The sequence below is a fragment of the Podarcis vaucheri genome (assembly GCF_965113315.1).
Source record: "Podarcis vaucheri genome assembly, chromosome: 5".
Lineage (NCBI taxonomy): Eukaryota > Metazoa > Chordata > Lepidosauria > Squamata > Lacertidae > Podarcis > Podarcis vaucheri.
The window spans coordinates 85,448,071-85,468,345 of NC_138763.1; the positions used below are offsets into that span (position 1 = coordinate 85,448,071).

Genomic DNA, 20,275 nt, shown 5'->3' on the forward strand with positions numbered 1-20,275 from the left:
GTCAATAATACATTACACAAAATCGGTTGGAAATAAACCTTGAAAATTACATGATATTCCTGGAACCTTGAAAGAATTATCTGTAAACAAATTTAATCAGTTTGATGTTATGCATCCCGCTCAACCTCTTATTATCTGATCATCCAGGTTTCAGAACACTATGGGGAGTTGAATGACAATGAGCAGCATCTTGTGAGAGATGACTTGCCGATGCTTGTGTGTGCTGGTTACTGAGCTACCTGATCACCTTTCTGACCTGCTTTTAATCTGCATTCCTGCCTTGTTGCTTGGATGCCTTTGGTGACACCCACTAATGGGGACGTGGCTGTTTGTTTTACTCCCCTGACAAGAAGGTAGCTTGTTAGCCAAGGTGTGAACTTGCTCCTTTGCCTATGATTTGCAAAAGTGGTTACCTGATTTTGTCTGTTTGGCATTCTCTCTTTGTTTGTTTGCTTGCTTGTCTCCCATGATTGGTGATAGATACTATATGGGAATGAAATTTGGTGTACATGGTCAGGACTAGGCCTGGGTGATACCTGTTTTTCAACATTGCAATATACTGACATATCACAATGTCCGAAATAAGGATAGAGCTGTGTAGAGGCATTGACTGGCTTTACAGTTTTTCCTGCATCGTGATTTTTGCCAGCGCCTGCTATGGTGATTTTCTGCCCCCTGCAGAGGAGAGCTAAGCCAGCAGAGTTAACAGGGGCTGCAGGAATCGAAAGCAGCATTTTCCCACATTGTGATTTTTGCATAGCATGCACACACACAAATGCATCATGATTCACAATATATTGACAGGTCAAAAATTATGAAACTGATTATCACGATATGGAGTTCAGATCGGTTTTGGACGATATATCGCCCATCCCTAGCCAGGACCCAAATTCCACATTTCAGATTTAAATACCAGCACAACTCACCCAGCTGTTTTCAAAGGATGGAGGAAAGTCAAGATATTGCTATAGATCTTGGGGGGTTAACAGAGTTTGGGGGTGCAGGGGCACTTATAATATGGTTACCAGGTGTCCCCATTTCCTGGGGACAGTCCCCGGATTTACAAATCAGTCCCCTATCATTTCCACTATCATTCCGACTGAAGTTGAAAAGAGTCCCTGGATTCATTGAAAAAAAATCTGGTAACCATAACTTATAACTGCTAGAGCAAGTGGGTGTTAGAAATTAATAAGTGGTAGAATTTGGATAATATTTGACGTATTGAAGGGAGGATGCCAGGCCAGGCATCTGAGGTAGAAATGGCTAAGAATGACAAAAGATTCTGGAAGCAAGTCTTTAACACATCAGTGAAAACCATCATGGGGATGAGATTCTTTGCCAGTGGACAGAATCAGTGCGGGGGGTGGGGGGGAGTTCCCAAGGTTACTGTGGATGGAGAAAGTTTAGGATTTCAGCTTCCAGGACTTGGAAAACAGGGGAGGGGGTAGGCCATAGCTGTCAACTTACAGATTTGAAAATAAGGGACCAGCAGCCAAAATAAGGGATTTTAGTCAACCAGTTAAAAGGGACCAGATAATTTTGGAGAGAGCCGGTTTTTAGCCCTTCATTTCCAGAGGTTGCTGCTCAAGACATCAGCCAATGAAACACTGCAATTAAATAACTACAAGCATGAGGGAGATTAAGTTGTACCAAACACAATATATGGAATTGATGAACCAAGAGATAGAATGGAAAATAAAGCAAATGAAACAAAAGACATTTGAGTCGGCAGACAAATGTGGTAAACTTCTGGCATGGCAACTTAAGAAAAGACAGAAATTAAATACAGTCACAAGTCTAGAAGTGGATGGAAAAAATATATCTAAACCCAACGAGATAAGAAATTGCTTTGTGAGTTATTTTAAAAAACTCTATTCCCAAGGATTACAAAATGAAGAGGACATAGATAAATTCCTTAATAAATATGGATTACAAAAAATCTCTCATCATAGCAAGGTGGAGCTAAACCAGAGAATAACAGAACAAGAGATAGAGGGTGCCATTCAGGATATGCAATTGGGCAAATCTCCAGGGCCAGACGGACTGACTTCCAGATATTACAAATCTTTAAAGGAATGGCTAATACAACCGTTAAAGGAAGTTTGTAACGAGATCTTAGAGGGAAAAAAGGCACCCGAATCGTGGAAAGAAGCATATATCTCACTCATACCAAAGACAGAGACTGAAAAGACTCAACTGAAGAACTACCGCCCAATTTCGTTATTGAATGTGGATTACAAAATTTTTGCAGACATTTTAGCAAAAAGATTTAAAAGAGTATTGATGGAGAAGATTCACAGAGACCAAGCAGGCTTTCTCCCAAAAAGACACCTCTCAGACAATGTTAGGAACATAATAGACATTTTGGAAAAGTTAGAGGTGAACATAAATACTAAAGCAGTTTTGATATTTGTGGATGCGGAGAAAGCCTTTGACAATATTTCGTGGAGTTTTATGAAAAAGAATCTTCATGGGATGGGGGTAGGACAAGGATTTGAGAATGGTATGGGTGCAATATATTCCGAACAAAAAGCTAAGTTGATTGTAAATAATGTAATAACTGAGGAACTTAAGATAGAAAAAGGAACACGACAGGGGTGCCCAATTTCCCCATTGCTTTTTATTTCGGTCCTGGAGGTGTTGCTGAACATGATTAGAGATGACCAGCAAGTTAAAGGTGTACAGGTTGGAACCAAACACTATAAGTTAAGAGCGTTCGCAGATGACCTTGTATTGACCTTGCAGGAGCCAAATACTAGTACAAAAAGAGTGTTGGAAATAATTAAACAATTTGGGCAGGTAGCCGGATTTAAATTGAATAAACAAAAAACTAAAGTCTTAGGGAAAAACCTAACAGATATGGAAAAGAATAAGTTTCAAGAAGAGACAGGTCTGACGGTGGTTAAGAAGGTGAAATACCTAGGGGTTAATTTAACATCTAAAAACTTGAATCTGTATAAGGACAATTATGAAAAATGTTGGTCAGAAATTAAAAAAGATCTAGAAATATGGTCAAATTTGAGATTGTCAATGTTAGGCCGAATTGCAGTGATTAAGATGAATGTATTGCCTAGAATGTTATTTTTATTTCAAACTTTGCAGATTATTGACAAGATGGACTGTTTCAAGAGGTGGCAGAAAGACATTGCGAAATTTGTCTGGCAGGGCAAAAAGCCCAGAATAAAATATAAAATATTAACAGATGCAAAAGAAAGAGGGGGATTTGCCCTGCCGGACTTAAAATTGTACTATGAAGCAGCAGCATTCTGCTGGCTGAAAGAGTGGATGCTCCTCGAGAATACAGATATTTTGGACTTAGAAGGTTTCAATAATGCATTTGGCTGGCATGCATATCTATGGTATGACAAAATCAAAGTGCATAGTGCCTTTAAAAATCATATTGTAAGGAAAGCGTTGTTTAATGTTTGGATGAGATATAAAGATCTGTTGGAAAACAAAACCCCTAGATGGTTGTCACCCTTAGAGGCTAAGGCCCACAAGAAAGTTAATATGGAGGTCGGATGGCCAAAGTATTGTGAGATCTTAGAACAGGATGGAGAGAAACTGAAATTAAAGAGCCATGAAAAACTAAAACCCAAAGTACAAGATTGGCTCCACTATTATCAAATAATGGAGGTTTTCAAACAAGACAGGAAAATTGGCTTCCAGGTGGAAAAATCAAAACTTGAGACAGAATTGTTAGAACCCAATACTAAGAATTTGTCAAGAATGTATAACTTGCTGTTGAAATGGAATACACAAGACGAAACAGTTAAATCAGTTATGATTAAGTGGGCACAGGATATTGGTCATAATATTATGTCTGCTGACTGGGAAAGGTTGTGGAACACTGGTATTAAATTTACGGCATGTAGTGCTTTAAAGGAAAATGTGATGAAAATGGTCTATAGGTGGTACATGACCCCAGTTAAGCTAGCAAAAATTTACCATTTGCCTGATAACAAATGTTGGAAATGTAAGGAAACTGAAGGTACTTTTTATCATCTTTGGTGGACATGCCCGAAGATTAAGGCTTTCTGGGAGATGATATATAATGAAATGAAAAAGGTATTTAAATATACCTTCCTTAAGAAACCAGAGGCCTTTCTCTTGGGCATTGTCGGCCAATTGGTGCCAAAAAAGGATAGAACTTTTTTCATGTATGCAACAACAGCAGCAAGAATACTGATCGCAAAGTATTGGAAGACACAAGATTTACCCACCTTGGAAGAATGGCAGATGAAAGTGATTGACTATATGACATTGGCGGAAATGACGAGCAGAATTCGTGACCAGGGAAAGGAGACTGCGGAAGAAGACTGGAAGAAATTTAAGATTTATCTTAAGAACTATTATAAACTTGATGAAGTTTAGAATGTCGAGATTTTACAGAGAGAAAGGGTTGCAGTAATATAAGATTAGATTAAGAAAGGACTATGATAAATTAGGGCTGGAAAAAACATTTATAAGTTGCTATAAAATTTGGACATGAGGATGCAGAAAGGGGAGGTATGGGGAAGTCCGAGGAAAGAAGTTTATGAAAGGACATTTTGAAATTATATTTGTTTGTTTGTCTGTTTTTCTTTTATGTTTGTTTGTTATAAAAACTTTTGTAAAACCAATAAAAATTTTATAAAAAAATAAAAAAAAAAATAAATAACTACAAGCAGCAACCACTTTTAGCACAAAACGAAGTCCAAGCTACGAAGATGCTGCTGCAGTTCTGTATCTTTTCTCTTGTGTTCCATATGCAGCTCTCAATTCCATCAGGTGGGGCGGGAGGAAGGGGGGGAAATAGTGCCCGAAGTAAACCCGCAGATCAGACCATCTATGCTAGTCTACCACTACAAATCTATGGGAGAAGCGCTTGCGGTCCTTCCCTTGTAGCCCTTGGAATACCTGCCCGTGCCTCCGCCTCCTCCTCTTCCTCCTCTCTCTGAACTGCTTTCTCTATTGTTGCCCTCACTCTCCTCTCAAGGCTCCTCATCAATTCATAGACCATGCCAGGCTGCCCATCTCATCTGGGTCCTTCGGCGGCACACCTGCAGTATGGCCTAGCGGGAGCAGCGGTGATGGGCAGAGGGGAGGCCCCAGGCAGAGAAGCTCAGTTCAGCGGCCGCTGTGGTCTAAACCACCAAGCCTCTTGGGCTTGCCGATCAGAAGGTCGGCGGTTCGAATCTCCATGACAGGGTGAGCTCCTGTTGCTCGGTCCCAGCTCCTGCCAACCTAGAAGTTCAAAAGCATGCCAGTGCAAATAGGTAAATAGGTACCACTATGGCAGGAAGGTAAACGCCGTTTCCGTGCGCTCTGGTTTCTGTCATGGTGCTCCGTTGCACCAGAAGTGGTTTAGTCCTGCTGGCCACATGACCTGGAAAGCTGTCTGTGGACTAACGCCGGCTCCCTCATCCTGAAAACGAGATAAGCGCCGCAACCCCATAGTCACCTTTGACTGGAATTAACCATCCAGGGGCCCTTTACCCTTTTTTACCTATGTGAACAATAAACCATTTCTCTTAAAGAAACCAGTCTCTGCTGTGCCTTGATTTCCCAATGGAAACATGACCAACCAGGGTGCCAGCTCTACTCTAGGAAGCTACCTGTGTGACTTAGAGCCCTGATTGTGATATCACATCGAGAATCAGCAAGTAAAGGAGGCTCTCTACACCAGACCTTTGCCATCACATTCATGCCAGCTGTAAACTGGGTAAAGCTTACATGCCAGAGGGGGTGGGGCTTGGCAGCACACTGCTGTTCACCCTCACATGTTTACTTACACATAAGTAAAAGGAAGACCCCAGTAGGGCTTTATGTGTATGGTGTTCCCTCTTGGGTTGCTTGCCAGACCTCCCGAGATCCCAGGAATATTTTTAGAAGGTGGGCAAAGTAAAACATGTTTTGCTGTTTTTATTTTAACTACTTCTTTAGGTGTTTATCTTGTGAAGCACCCTGGGATCTTTCGAGGAAGGGCGATATATCAATCTAAATAAAATTTAAAATAATAAGTAATAAAGGAGGGCAGGGAGTGAGGAGGCAGGCTACTTTCTCAGAAAAATTAGGAGAACAGTGCCTGTTTGCCTCATGTCTCAAGTTCTATAAATGCTAGAAACTGGCTCTTTTTAAAAGGAAAAAAAGGAAAGCTGATGATTATGATTCCATACCCTCAAACATTTCTACGGTGAAAATAATTCCATTCCATACTGATAATGATAATAATTTTATTATTTATATCCTGCCCATCTGACTGGGTTGCCCCAGCCACTCTGAGTGGCTTCCAACATATATAAAAAACATAATAAAACTATACAGGGCTGCCTTCAGATGTCTTCTGGAGGTTGTATCTCCTTGGCTCAGGGGGTCACATAACTCCATACCCTCCAACATTTCTCTGATGAAAATAGCGACGTCCTAAGGAAAAGCGGGGGGACGCGGGTGGCGCTGTGGGTAAAAGCCTCAGCGCCTAGGGCTTGCCGATCGAAAGGTCGGCGGTTCGAATCCCCGCGGCGGGGTGCGCTCCCGCTGCTCAGTCCCAGCGCCTGCCAACCTAGCAGTTCAAAAGCCCCCCCGGGTGCAAGTAGATAAATAGGTACCGCTTACCAGCGGGAAGGTAAACGGCGTTCCATGTGCTGCGCTGGCTCGCCAGATGCAGCTTTGTCACGCTGGCCACGTGACCCGGAAGTGTCTCTGGACAGCGCTGGCCCCCGGCCTATAGATGTGAGATGGGCGCACAAACCCCAGAGTCTGTCAAGACTGGCCCGCTCGGGCAGGGGTACCTTTACCTTTACCTAAGGAAAAGCGGGACGTCCCTGGATCAAATCAGAAACTGGGATGGCTTCTGTAAATCTGGGACTGTCCTTGGAAAATAGGGACACTTGGGGGGGGTCTGTGGTTCATGGGGGTGCAAGGAGGACTGCCTCCCCCACGGGTGCCGATTGGGCTGGGGAACCCCACTGAAATCCTGAACCGTCAGGTCAGTCCTAAGTCTGGCTCTCAGTCCTTTCCGTCTTCAAATGTAAGCCCACCCCCATGGCTGTTTCGTTCAGTAGCTTTGTGAGATGGGAAAGGAGTCGGGCATGCAATCATTTCTACATCAGCAGGCAGACTTGCTGTGCTAATCCTTTTCTGAATATAAACTGGGGAGTTCCGCTGCAAAAAAAAAAAATTCCACGCATCTTAATTTAGATTTGGGGGGAAGGAAAACTACATTATGCAAGCATTTGGGACCCATTCCTTGTGGGATGGACAGACACCCTCTCATACCAGGATAGCTATCAAGTGTGGATGGCTTTTGGTAATGGGTGTTTTCACCTTTAGGCCTGGGGGCCGTGTGGTGACTTCCCTAACCAGCATGATGGTGTGCCAGTGAGATGTTGGCCCTGATGACATGGGAGCTGTAGTTGCGCGGTCCTTGAACCAAAAAATTGGTTGCTAGGTTTCAAGGTGACTTTTTTGTGAAATGCTACTTGTTCCAAGCCCTTAGATAGGCACACCTGTGTAGCCTCAATGTGTGGGTGAGATGGTGGCATCAGGAGGAGGGTTTGAGATCTGGTTCCTTCTCTAAGGGCAACACTTGCTTTGAGTCAAGAGCAAGAGAAGTTTCTTGTCTTCATGTCCTGCTTATGGGCTTCTCATGGATATCTGGTTGGCTGCTTTGAAAACAGGATGCTAGACCAGACAGACCTTTTATCAGATCCAACAGGTTGTGTGGCGAGTTCCCGCCTCCCCCCAGCAGAAATAAAGACACATGACGCAATTATTTAGGTTAATGGGCTAAAATGGCCACAACTTTATTGGTTACAGGTAATGAGCGGTATTGGCTTAGGCATTGGTCCTAATCGACTATCCGGCTTCAGCCTGTCTGCTCGAAGTCCAGGAAGGGTTAACCACCAGTAGGGGGAGTCCTGCTGATGCACATCAACTAGGAACTCCCCCAAGGTCACCGCTCAGGGGCATGCCTTAGGCCCTCACCTCCATAGGCTTCGGACAGGGCCATGCCTCCTGGAATCCTTTATCTGACTACCCTTCAATATGTGGGGGAGGTGATGGCGCTTCCTCTCCCCCTTCTATCTACATAACAATACCCTTACCAATGCCTACCCGCCAATGCCAAGGAAGTTGTGACGCTACGAGGTAGGCGAAAAACCAAGTGGCTGGTGCCAATTTGCCAAGTGGAAAAAATTCCTACCAGGCACCGTAACGGCGACCAACCGAGGTCTATAGCAAGGTCAAAGGAAACCTTAATGGGAGGGAGGGTGGGAAACCAGAGCAGCTGAAGCAGTGGAAAGAGGGAGATCCCCGGCCGCGCTAAATAGGGCAGGCCACACACCCCAAACCAGCCGATTGGCTGGCCAAGGGGTGACACCAAGGGGTGATTGAGGGTGATTCCCTCAATCGCGCGGAGGCCCCCGCGCATGTGGAGGGGGCGTGAAGCCCGCAACCCCACCTCCTCTCTAGCTCGGAAGTGGCTTTCCTTCTTATAGTCTTATGTATTGAGACACAAGCCCCAGTGAGTCCCAAGGGATGCTTATAAGGCTACAGTGCAGATGCAAATCCCGTTTGAAATGCAGTTCCATTCCACTGAATAATCCTTATATCTTCCATGTTTTCTATAGCGCAGTCTCCTACTTAATGTTACAGAGAAATCCATCTTTCAGTTTTCTGGGGTGCTTTTTCTTTGTTTAAGGACAAAATTGCAGTTATTTGCTGGGCCACTGCCTGGTTTTGTGGTTAAAAAGAGGTCTGCAAGGGGTGCCGGTATCAGATGAAGGACACTCATTATAAGGAAGGGCGACGCTGGGGCTAATTCTCATGTCATCTAGATAATGAAGGCAACTCGGCAGGCTCTGCCCTTTGCCTGCCGCATCTCCGTCCCCAAGACCATGCTAGATAAAGGCAATAAAGCAAGATAATAACCCAGGAAGCCGTTTGCCAACCTGCGGTCACCTACGGATTTAAGAAGAGGGAGGATGAAAGCTGGGCTAACGTCCTCCTTTCTCACAAGACTTGAGAGGTACCTTTTGCCGTTAACATCAGAGGATAATGGACAAATGAAGCAGGGACACTGGTTTCCTTCCCTTCTTTTCGACATCTTTTATTACCTTTATTGGCACACACCTTTCTAACATCTGCATACACACTGATCCCACGAGCCCAAAGGTTAGAGGAAAAGAGTCGCGTCCATTAAACAGATTGCTGCTAGTCCTTGGGTCAGTCTGAAGTTGGGTGAATCAACTCCTTTCCAGGTGGAACCAGATGTTGGGAGTCTGGTAAATACGTTGCAGAGATGTGCGGAAAGAAAGAGTCTGATAAGACTGCTGGTTGGAAGGATGAAGAAAGCTTAAGGTGTATCACTCATAGCTGGGGGAGAAAAGCCATTCCAAGTGTAGGTTTTGCCTGCTTCTTGGGAGAAAAGCAATGACAAACCTAGACAGCATCTTAAAAAGCAGAGACATCACCTTGCCAACAAAGGTCTGTATAGTTAAAGCAATGTTTTTCCCAGTAGTGATGTATGGAGGTGAGAGCTGGACCATAAAGAAGGCTGATCGCCAAAGAATTGATGCTTTTGAATTATGGTGCTGGAGGAGACTCTTGAGAGTCCCATGGACTGCAAGAAGATCAAACCTATCCATTCTTAAGGAAATCAGCCCTGAGTGCTCACTGGAAGGACAGATCCTGAAGCTGAGACTCCAGTACTTTGGCCACCTCATGAGAAGAGAAGACTCCCTGGAAAAGACCCTGATGTTGGGAAAGATGGAGGGCACAAGGAGAAGGGGACGACAGAGGACGAGATGGTTGGACAGTGTTCTCGAAGCTATGAACATGAGTTTGACCAAGCTGTGGAAGGCAGTGGAAGACAGGAGTGCCTGGTGTGCTCTGGTCCATGGGGTCACAAAGAGTCGGACACAACTAAACAACTAAACAACAACAACAAGCTGGAGCAAAGAAGCCAGCACAGTTGCATGGAAACTCACACTTGGACTAACTTGGAGGGGAAGCAGGAAGGAACAGAGAAAGAATAAGAGGGGGAAATAGGTTTGAACTTTCATAAAATCATAGAGTTGGAAGAGACCACAAGGGTCATCTCATCCAACTCCCTGCAATGCAGGAATCTCTTTGCCCAACATGGGGCTTGAACCCAAGATCCTGAGATTAAGAGTCCATTGCTCTACTGACTGAGCCTCTTTTATCACTGCTGCCGCTCTTGGGGGAGCTGATTCACTGCTGGTCCCATTCATTCGTAGAGGAGATTGACAAGGACACCCTGAGCCGTAGCAATGCCTCAGTCCCTGTCACTGAGATCTTTCTGGGAGGGGTGCCCGACATGTCTCTCTTTTGCTCTGCGCTGGTGGCAGAAGGGAGGCTACACCTTGTCATCATCGTACCCTATTTTTGAGCCTTTTCCTCTTGGCCTAATCTCACACTCACACAGCAGGAAGAACGGGAGGCGAAGCGACTCCTTCCCTAGGAATGCAGCTCGGTTTCAAGTTGCTGATTTGGTTCTTTTCTTCTCCTTCTCAGAGTTCATGCTGAGGCTGTGCTGGTAGCACCCGCCGTAGCCGTTCGAGCTCGCTGGCCCAGTGGGACTAATTACTGCATTTACAGTAAAACATGCAAGGAAATGTATCTCCCTATCTCTGCATAGCCAAGATTACTGGAGGATAACCTACTACATTACACAGATTAATACTCCAGTGAGTAAATTAATCCTCAGAATTTCACTCACTCCTTGTGGCTTATAAATTTTAATTGGCTCTAAACTGCCACATGAATTTATGTGAATGTCTATTGATGCAGTGGAAGAGATCAGAAATTACTCTATCAGCCTTCGAACCTTCAGGATAAGAGAGCAGGCTACGCTGAGACCAATTTACAAACATATATTAAATGTCCGTAAGGTGGGGATTCAAAACTTTTACATATTACATAAATCTCAGAATTAAGAGGAACAAAAGCACTGCAGAGAGGAAGACAAAGGCTGCAATTTAAATGGACATATTTGCTCACTGTAGCTATGCACGGGTGTCTCCCATCAGCACATCGCCACAACTGAGTCAGTGATCTCAATTACCTCTTGATTGCTTAGATGGCTTTAAAAAAAAATTAAATCAATACAGGATAAGTTTACCAACAGATATTAGTCAGGATAGCTAAACAGAGTATCTGTTCAGAGGCAGCATCTGGATGAGCTGAGTGAAATTTAGGGATAGAGAACTCGTGGTCCTCCAGAGCTGGCCAATGTTAGGGGTGGGGGAGCCAACGGCATGTGAGGGGCCACCAGTTCTCCATTCCTAGTGCAGTTTATCTCTCTCCAGTGGGGGCAGGTAGCTCAGATGGCCAATGCAGAGCCACACTCTCCTTTCTCTCTGGGAGAAGGGAGTGTCGTCCCATCCCCAAAGGCCTGGCTGTTAAGTTGTGGGTGAACATATCAGACGACGCAGCGATTCTTCAAACAGCTCTTGTTTATTCACAGGCCAGAACAGAACTGAACTGAAGGGTTCAGCCAGCCTGCTTATACAGAGCTCCAGAACAATGTAATTGTAACAACTTTCTGTAACTATCCAATCACTGAGCGTCACTTTCGATCCCTTATTTGCATATGTGGACCTGAACTATCTACAGTATCCCCCTGCTGGCCCAGGGTGAGAACTTCAGTACATAACACTGGCCCTGGCACGGCTTGTCTCCCCGCAGGGCATCTATCATGGGGGCACCTGGTTGTGCCCGCTTGTGCCCTCGGAATCACATGCCCAGGGCCCCCAACCCTACAGCCTCAGGCATGCTACACCAGTGCTCAGAGAATCTCACTATTCCAACAAAAGAAAGTTCTTAGACTTGACGTCAGGGAGAACAGTTTGGAAACCATTCATTTCTGTTGAACATATAGGAGTCATGGTTCTCTGTACGCTCCCCCAATCCATGATTTCCTTTTCCTCTCTTCATCCTCATTCTACACCTGCTTATCCTATGGCCCGCCAAGCCAAACACAGTCAATCAGCTTTCTATGGTGCCCTGTCAGGTGCTCGGCAATCCCCTATTCTTGCAATTCCAGACAGACAGCAAAACCAGCAGGTTTCACAAGACCCCTGGGGGCTGCCAAAGAGCATATGGCCAGAGAACCACATTCAGCTTGAAGGGTCAGGTGTTGCAAAAGCCCATTGGAAGAGGTGAAATGCAATGGGTTGTTGTCACTGGATTTTGTGCCAAGATCTCCCTTGGAATCTATGGGGGAAGATTTCAGTTACTACTCATCAGCTTGCTTGAGGTGTGGGGTTTTTTATTATTTAAAAAAGCTGCTAAATTAGGGTGATTTTATGGGAAGGAGGCAATCAGCACGGTGAGAGGAAGAAGAAGGATCTGAACAATGTAACTGCTTTGGACTTTGGAAGAGAAGGAAAAGAGTGATGATGTTGATGCTCGTGTTTACTGGAATTGTGCAGACAACCAAGATTATTTGGTTCATTTCTAACTTTAAAAGCTGAGGGTCTTAATTAGTTAGATTAGAATGGCTCATTGACTCTGGTGAGCTTAAGATAGGCTATCAAGCAAACTGCTGGAGACCTTCAATTGCAAGAAAGGGGTCTTGCTTTTTCTTCTCTGCACCACTTTTCTCATCCACTCTAGAAAGATCACCCAGTGCCATCTGTCGGGGCTTGCAACAGGTTCAGATCAAATAGCCAATGCCTTGTGCAGTCATATCATGAAGGATGCCAGCCGGAAGAATGAAGAAAGCATAGCATCATTTGGGCAAGACTAACCTTTGAACGAGACCTTAGGGATACTTGCCTGGGAGGAAGGTCTCATCTCATGTTTAACTAGCCCTGCTCCATCCTCAGTGGTCCCCCTTTTCTCAATGAGTGTCTACCCCCATCACTGCCATGGTTTCCAGCTGCTAGGCCTACCATTGCTGCCTTTAGAGCACGTTTGAAGCACACTCTTCCCTCAAACTGTAATTTGTTAAGGGTTGCTGGGAACTGTAATTCGGTGAGGGGTAAATTACAATGCCTGAAATTCATCAAGGGAGTTTGTGGTTCACCTCAGGTGTCAAAATGTCTTGGGCCGGCCCTGACTCTCACTGTCGCTGCTGGATGGATTGGTGGAAGTTAGGAGTCCCACAACCTCTGGAGGGCTGCAACCCTTTTCTAAGACATACACAAAAGGCCCTTGAACTTCAAGAGAAGGTTTAACTTTCTGGGGTTCGCTGGGCGTTACAGATAACTACGTGTAACTGAGCCTAAGTGCCTTTGTTTCCTTGTAAGTAAGATAAAATAAAATAAAAAAGCTTTGGGAAGTGGGGCTTTGAGTGTGAAAGTATCAGGGGAGGTGGTGTGTTACCCATTTCTCATACCAAAAGGGTTTCCCCAACTCAGTTAATCCAAACACTTCTGTACTACAGACAAATGTTGTGGTCTTCAGGTTTTGATGCCAGCCATGGAAGCTCCCAGTGCCTTGTTTTGCAGGCCTTGCATTTATTGTTTCCAAAGCAAGTAAGAATGTTTTTTACTCTTTAGTCGGAGATATATAGTCTGAACTCTTAATGTCACCTTAATGTTATTTGTCTGGGCCTAGAGCTGAACTCTGAATTGATGGGGTTTTCATTTCCTCTTACTGAGATATAATTAATGCTTCCTGAAACCAGTCAGGCTCAGGATATTTTAATTCAATTGTAACTATGCAAGGCTCTCTACAATTAACTCCACGAAGCAAGACCAGCCAAGTGGGTGCATTACTGCTCCATTTTGAAGTAAAGGTGCAGAGTTACTATAAAAGAGGGAGCTGCACAGACAGAACGGGTGGTGCCAGTTGACCTAGAGGGAAGACATGCTTAAGAAAAGCTGGGAGCCTCACAACACCAGCTATCTTTACAGCTCTAGCAGTGATTAGAGATAAATGAATCTGCCAATTTTGGTTTCTCCTGGTTTTTCTTTTTTTTCCCCAACCGTAAACTCAATTTGCCACATTTCCACATCAGTTTGCTAGAAAAAGAAAGCTGTGATGAGAAAAATTATCAGCGTATTCTCATCCTAATACATGCAATTGTTTTCTTGCTCCATGTATTTTTACCTAATTTGTGCATGTTTGCAAGCTGTTTTCCCATATGTAATATGTAATGTACATATGTACATACGTAATATGTAATGCATATTATTTTTACAAAGGTATGCATTTGATAAGTGTTTAAATGGTCTTCTTGCAAACTCTCCAAAGGTCAGGTTCATGTGCTTTCCCATACACCAGTCAGAAAAGTTGCATGGGCAGTAAAATTTAGCTTTATGATAAAAATTCCTAGCTTATTGGTATAGGCACTCAAGAATGGCTGGTGAGACCCATGCGGCTGAGCTGGAGCAAGTAGCTCAGACCTGTTCACACGCTGAATTATAAGGTAAACTGAATACAACAATAGACTTGATTACCTATATCCTCCCAAGGCGAGGAAAAGTGACAAAGCTAAGCCTGGTAGAACAACTGACTCTATGGTGTTAACCCCTTCATGCATTAATTAGACTTATGTAGGTTATATGAGGCTGGCTGTCCCACAGGAAGAGCGAGTGACTAGGCAGTGGCAAGAGGAAGAATGTAAGATCATAAGAATAGCCTTCTGCCTTTGGCCAATGCCCCATCTAGTCTAGCATCCTGCTCTCACAGTGGCCAACCGGATGCCTGTGGAAAAGCAAGGAGCAGGAATAAGTGGACCCACTCAGGTTTGGGGGTCCACCAAGATCATTTTGCCCAAACACCTTCACAAAAGATCCTGAAACTAACACTGACTATACATAAGCAGACCAAAGGGAGCAGGAGTCCCACCCATCCATCTGGGGGGACAGAAGTCCTTTGGGCTGCTTCTGTTTCCTGCTCGACTGGTTGACCAACTCCCAGTCCATCCCTGGTGGGAGAAGAAAGCTAACATTTTTACTGGGAGGGCTTCTCGCTTTCTTCCATTTTTGTGACTTATGAGGCACACAGCCGTGCGATAGAAATCTCATCGCTTACCCTTATCTAAAGGATATCCTCTAATTTGATAGGAAAGTACAGGAGTGTTTTGAAAAATAGATCTCAGCACAATTTACTGCAGATGCCCTTCAAGCCTCTGCCGGAGGAATCATTTATCAAATATGCGAGAACATGTCACAGCAAGGATTTCTGAGCCTTATCCTAAATTGCGCTTCATATATGGATTAATGAATGAAGTAATAAATCAGGAAAGATTGCTGGTAGCTCTTGGTTCACCGGCTCTTGTGGCTTCCTTTCGCAGCATCCTCTCCCGCAAGGCAGCGAGGCAGAGGGTGCTGGGAGTGAGAGGACTGAAATGTATCGGGTTTCCTCTTCATACTGAAGATCGCCAGTCCTGTTGGCCCTTTCTCTTTGGCTGAAGATCAAGGTAACACTTGAGAAGCCATGAGCCTGGTCAGGAGCAGGGCTGGATTTAGGTTTGATGAGGCCCTAAGCTGCTGAAGGTAATGGGGCCCTTTATATGTCCAGCTGTCCTTTGTCAACAACAAATTGTCACTGTTCTTGTTGTTGAATATATGCTATCTTATATGGTAATTTATGGACCTAGTAGGTATCTAAAGCCATTTGCAACCAGTCCATGCAGAATGTAGGCACCCTATTTATAGAAATGAGCAAACCAGTGATATTATAGGGAGCAGGCTAGCAGGCGGGGCCCATTACTTACGTCATAGGAGCTGGCGCAACACAAAACACTGTTGCTGTATGTAGGTTTTATTTTATTTGTTTTTTATCTTATATTTTGGAAATGTACATCCATGTGTTTTTTCCTTTACATTTTTAGGGGGGCCCCAAGAGAGTGGGGCCCTAAGCTATAGCTTGTTTAGCTTATATGTAAATCCAGCGCTGGTCAGGAGGCACACCCAGTCTTTACTGTACTTTTCGTATCTAAGGTTAAAGCTTTTTAAAAATGGCCCTGCACGTCTGCAGCCAAAACCAACAAAGGGCTGCTACCACCCATGACAAGGATAGCTGCACCGGGGTTGCTGAAGAATGAATGCTCTTGCCTCTTGAATGTGTGTGCCATCGTTGGCTTTGCCACAACCACTGGCAATGTGTTCCTCAAGTGCCTGTCCACCCACTGCCACGTTTTGCTCTCTAGGGGCAAAAAGGTTTATCTGCTCCAGTCCAGAAAGCAAGACACAGTTTTCTTCTTCTTCTTTGTAATCATTTTTATTGGTTTTACAAATACAAAGCAAAAATAAACACAAACTAGTAAAAACAAATCTGTATAAGGAGATTCTCCAAATTTCAAGACTTCCCCCCCTCCATCCCCTCCATGGAGTCTTCCTTTACGCATCTACAACTGCATATTCATCTGTACTCCAGTTTTTATATCAAACCATATTGTCCATACTGTTGTTTCCACTACAAGTGAGTCAAAATCCTGCTCTTTTTCCCATCTGCTTACAGTGGACTCCTAAGTAACTTATAAATTTTTCCCATTCTCTTATAAAGTTTTTATCCTCTTGGTTTCTGAGTTTCCAGTCAGCTTTGCCATCTCAGCACAGTCCATCTGCTTGGTTTGCCATTTTTCTCTGGTAGGGACTTTGTCTTCTTTCCAACTCTGGGCTAATAACATCTGGGCGGCAGTTGTTCCATACATAAAGAGTCTTTTCTGCTCCTTTGGTGTGTTGGTACCTGCTTCTAGTTTCTTAACAAAGGTTATTTTAAGTATATATTTTTTCATTTCATTATATATCATCTCCCAGAAAGCTTTTATTACCTTACAAGTCCACCACATATGATAAAATGTGCCTTCTTTTTCTTTACATTTCCAGCAGATATTTGAACTTGTCTTATACATTTTTACTAACTTATAATAATAATAATAATAAATTTTATTTATATCCCGCCCTCCCCAGCTGAAGCTGGGCTCAGGGCGGCTTAAAGGTAAAGGGACCCCTGACCATTAGGTCCAGTTGTGGACGACTCTGAGGTTGTGGCGCTCATCTCGCTTTATTGGCCAAGGGAGCTGGCGTACAGCTTCCGGGTCATGTGGCCAGAATGACCAGAGCAGTGCATGGAAACGCCGTTTACCTTCCCCTTGGAGCGGTACCTATTTGTCTACTTGCACTTTGATGTGCTTTCGAACTGCTAGGTTGGCAGGAGCAGGGACCAAGCAACGGGATCTCACCCCATCGCGGGGATTCGAACCGCCGACCTTCTGATCGGCAAGCCCTAGGCTCTGTGGTTTAGACCACAGCGCCACCCGCGTCCCTTTTTTGCTAACTTAGTAGGAGTCAAATGCCACCAGCACATTATTTTCATATAATTTTCCTTCAATGTACAACAAGCCGTAAATTTCAAATCTGATTTCCATAACCTTTCCCAATCTGCCGTCTGAACATTATGTCCCAAATCCTTTGCCCAGTGTAGCATTACCGACTTGATCTGTTCAAGACGCAGTTTACTTCTAAGTGAGCAACTAGGTAGAAAACAGCCTTGATGCTTTCCCATATAAGTGAACGTGATCGCAACTTACCTTCAGAAAATCGGGGAGGAGGACAGGTTCCCTTTGGCTATGGACCTGAAAAGCAGGCATCACACCGGAAGCATGAGGGTGAAGCAAGATGGACGGCTGACCCAGTGTTCGACTTCACAAATGTCATATTAATTTTGAAGATGGGGAGGAGTCAGAAGCATCCTAAGCAAAGTGGCTGCCTCAGGCAGCAATTTTCTCGGCACCAAAATCTATATATGCATAAAATCACAATCAGCTTACCCTGCATCTAAGGTGTTCAGTGCAATTTCCTTTTTTATTTTTTTATTTTATTCTCACCATAAAGCTATGTGGCAGGTTTGGTTGAGCATAGGGATGAGGTGGGAATTTGACTCGGTTTGCACTGAAAGGCGAACCTCCCTAATTCACACTTCCCAAAAGGATATGAGAACCTAAAGGCAGCCGTCCCTCAAAATTTCCACTTTTCTGAATTTTTCACTGCAGTTCTCTAGCTAAGTAATACATACAAAAATACGTATGTACTGCAGTGAAGTGTGCATAAAATATTGCTGAAAGTATTGCACAATATCATTGTTTTGCAAAAATGTTTGTGTTGGGCAGAATTGCACACGTGTATTAGGAGAAATTCGCACTGAAAAAGGCTGATTTATTGGCATGATCTTTATCTTTTCTTTTCTTTTTTAAAGACTCTCAAGCTGATGTGGAAATGTGAAGGACTGAACTTAAGTGAGGAAAAACGAGGAACTGAAGAAAACCAAGACAGAGATTCACACATTCCTAGCTGCCTGAGGTAAACTTGATGGCTGAACAGAGATACATCATTTTTATTCACTACACCACACTTTCAAAGACAATGCAGAATGACAGCTTATGGGAGGCTGCTCCAAAGGATAGATGCCTGATTCCACTATCATACGGACTGGAACTGCTAAGATATTATCTGCTGGAGGCCCAGGAAGGCAGCCATGATCCAAACCCCCAGCCAGCGGTTCTTAACCTCTGGGTCCCCAGATGTCATTGGACTACAACTCCCATCATCCCTCAGCTCTGGCCTTGCTAGCTAGGGATGATGGGAGTTGTAGTCCAACAACACCTGGGGACCCACAGGTGGAGAACCGCTGCGGGACTTAGCCAAAACCAGGAGCCATACAAAGGAGTTTGGAAGCACTTGATCTCTCAAGAAGTTTAAACCAAAGCTGCTAAATTACTTTGATTTACTCCTTTGTGTTTACGTGGCCCCTCTTTGCGTGCAGTAATTTAGCCCTTGGAAGGAAGCAAAGGCAATGTTACAACCATTTAAAAAAATACACTGGACTTGGTAGTTAACTATTCCTGCGTCTAAAAACCAATGCTTTTGTCTAAAGTTAGTTTTGCCGGTGTGGCATTGATCAAGCTGTCTAGAAATAGTAAGAACATGGAAGTCATGATGCTTTATTTATTAATTATTATTTTACCCTTCCCTTCCTCTCAAAAGAGCCCAGGGCAAAATATCATCATCATCATCATGTGGTTATTTTGAAGATGGAGAGCACTGTGGAGGCATTTCCAATAGTCAATTATGGTCAATAGACCATATGCTGTTTCTATGGAAATTGCTTGTGAGCTGGCGGGCGGATCATTACCTAGCTGCTAGGGGTGTGCAAAATCCCACAACTCTGCCCCAAGCACCAGACAGGTTTTGTTTTCGTCTCTCTCTCTCTCTCTCATTTGCATCCCTTCTCTTTTATCCGCATGTAAACAGGAGCGCCGTGTTCTGACAGGTTGTCACCAGCCTCATCTTTATCCTGAGGGCTACTACTGTGAAGTACAACTGCTCCCGACAGTCCCTTTCATCTTGTCTACACAGAGTTAAGGAAGAGGCTGAAAGATTTCACCGCGAGAAGCATGTAAAGCCCACTTTAGCATTAATGCGACAACCCTGGAAGAAGCGGAATGAGAAAGCCCCCAAGTGTGGCATCCGTCGCGGGAGCCTTAAGTTTGTCACAAAACAGGCTGCCTCCACACTTAATGCCGCACGTCTCCGAAGGGCTTGGTTATCATATCAAGTGTTTGTTTTGTTCCCTCAGCTCGTCTGTGTTTGTTGTGAGGCAAGGAAAGGTGAAGAAGAAAACTCCTCGAGGAACAGCAGAGGAGCCAAATAAACATCCTTTTAAAGTATTCCCACCCACCCTGCCTTGCATCGTCGAAGCTTCATAATCTGGGCTCAGGGAGGCTGGGAATCAGGATTGCCACAGTTCCCCCACTTCTGTTGCCTCTCCAGAAGGAACACAGCTTGGCGATAATTTAAGATCAGAGATAGCATAGGTTTAGCTGCCTGGTATTTGTTCCAGGGTTGCTTTGTTAACATTATGAGAGTTCCTAGTCCTTGTTGTGGTTGTGGAGCATCTGAGTAGATTTCCATCCTGGTTGTGGGCTTTCTGTCCCCAACTAGCTCGGGGCATTTTCAGAAGCAACAATGGGAGCACTTACTGTCACAGAGCGTTTGTAAATGTGGTTAATGGCAAGATGGCACACGAGAGAAATCCATAAATCAAATCATTCCAGTCCAGTGCATGGCCTGAAGGATCCGTGAAGCATTACCTCCTGCTGAACCGGAATAGGAGACCACCTTGGATCATTCATGCTCCCTACCTTGAGCTCTGTTAAGGAAAGGTGGGCTAGAATCGATAAAAAGAATAGCCAAGGTAGCTTTTTGCTTTAACCATCACATTAAATTGCTTCAGAGGAGATTGTTGGCGGTGAGGGTCAAACCAAGGCACATTTAGCTTAGCTGGATCAACCACGAAAGGAATAGGATCATAGGGGGAC

At 44.3% G+C, this 20,275-nt stretch overlaps 1 long non-coding RNA gene across 1 annotated transcript; it reads left to right on the forward strand.

Moving 5' to 3' along the window:
- Positions 1-5,664: 5,664 nt before the first annotated feature.
- LOC309533626 lies at positions 5,665-19,624 on the forward strand. The gene is made up of 3 exons (XR_014220343.1): positions 5,665-5,874; positions 18,154-18,257; positions 19,209-19,624. It is a non-coding gene; the product is annotated as an uncharacterized lncRNA (long non-coding RNA).
- Positions 19,625-20,275: the final 651 nt, after the last annotated feature.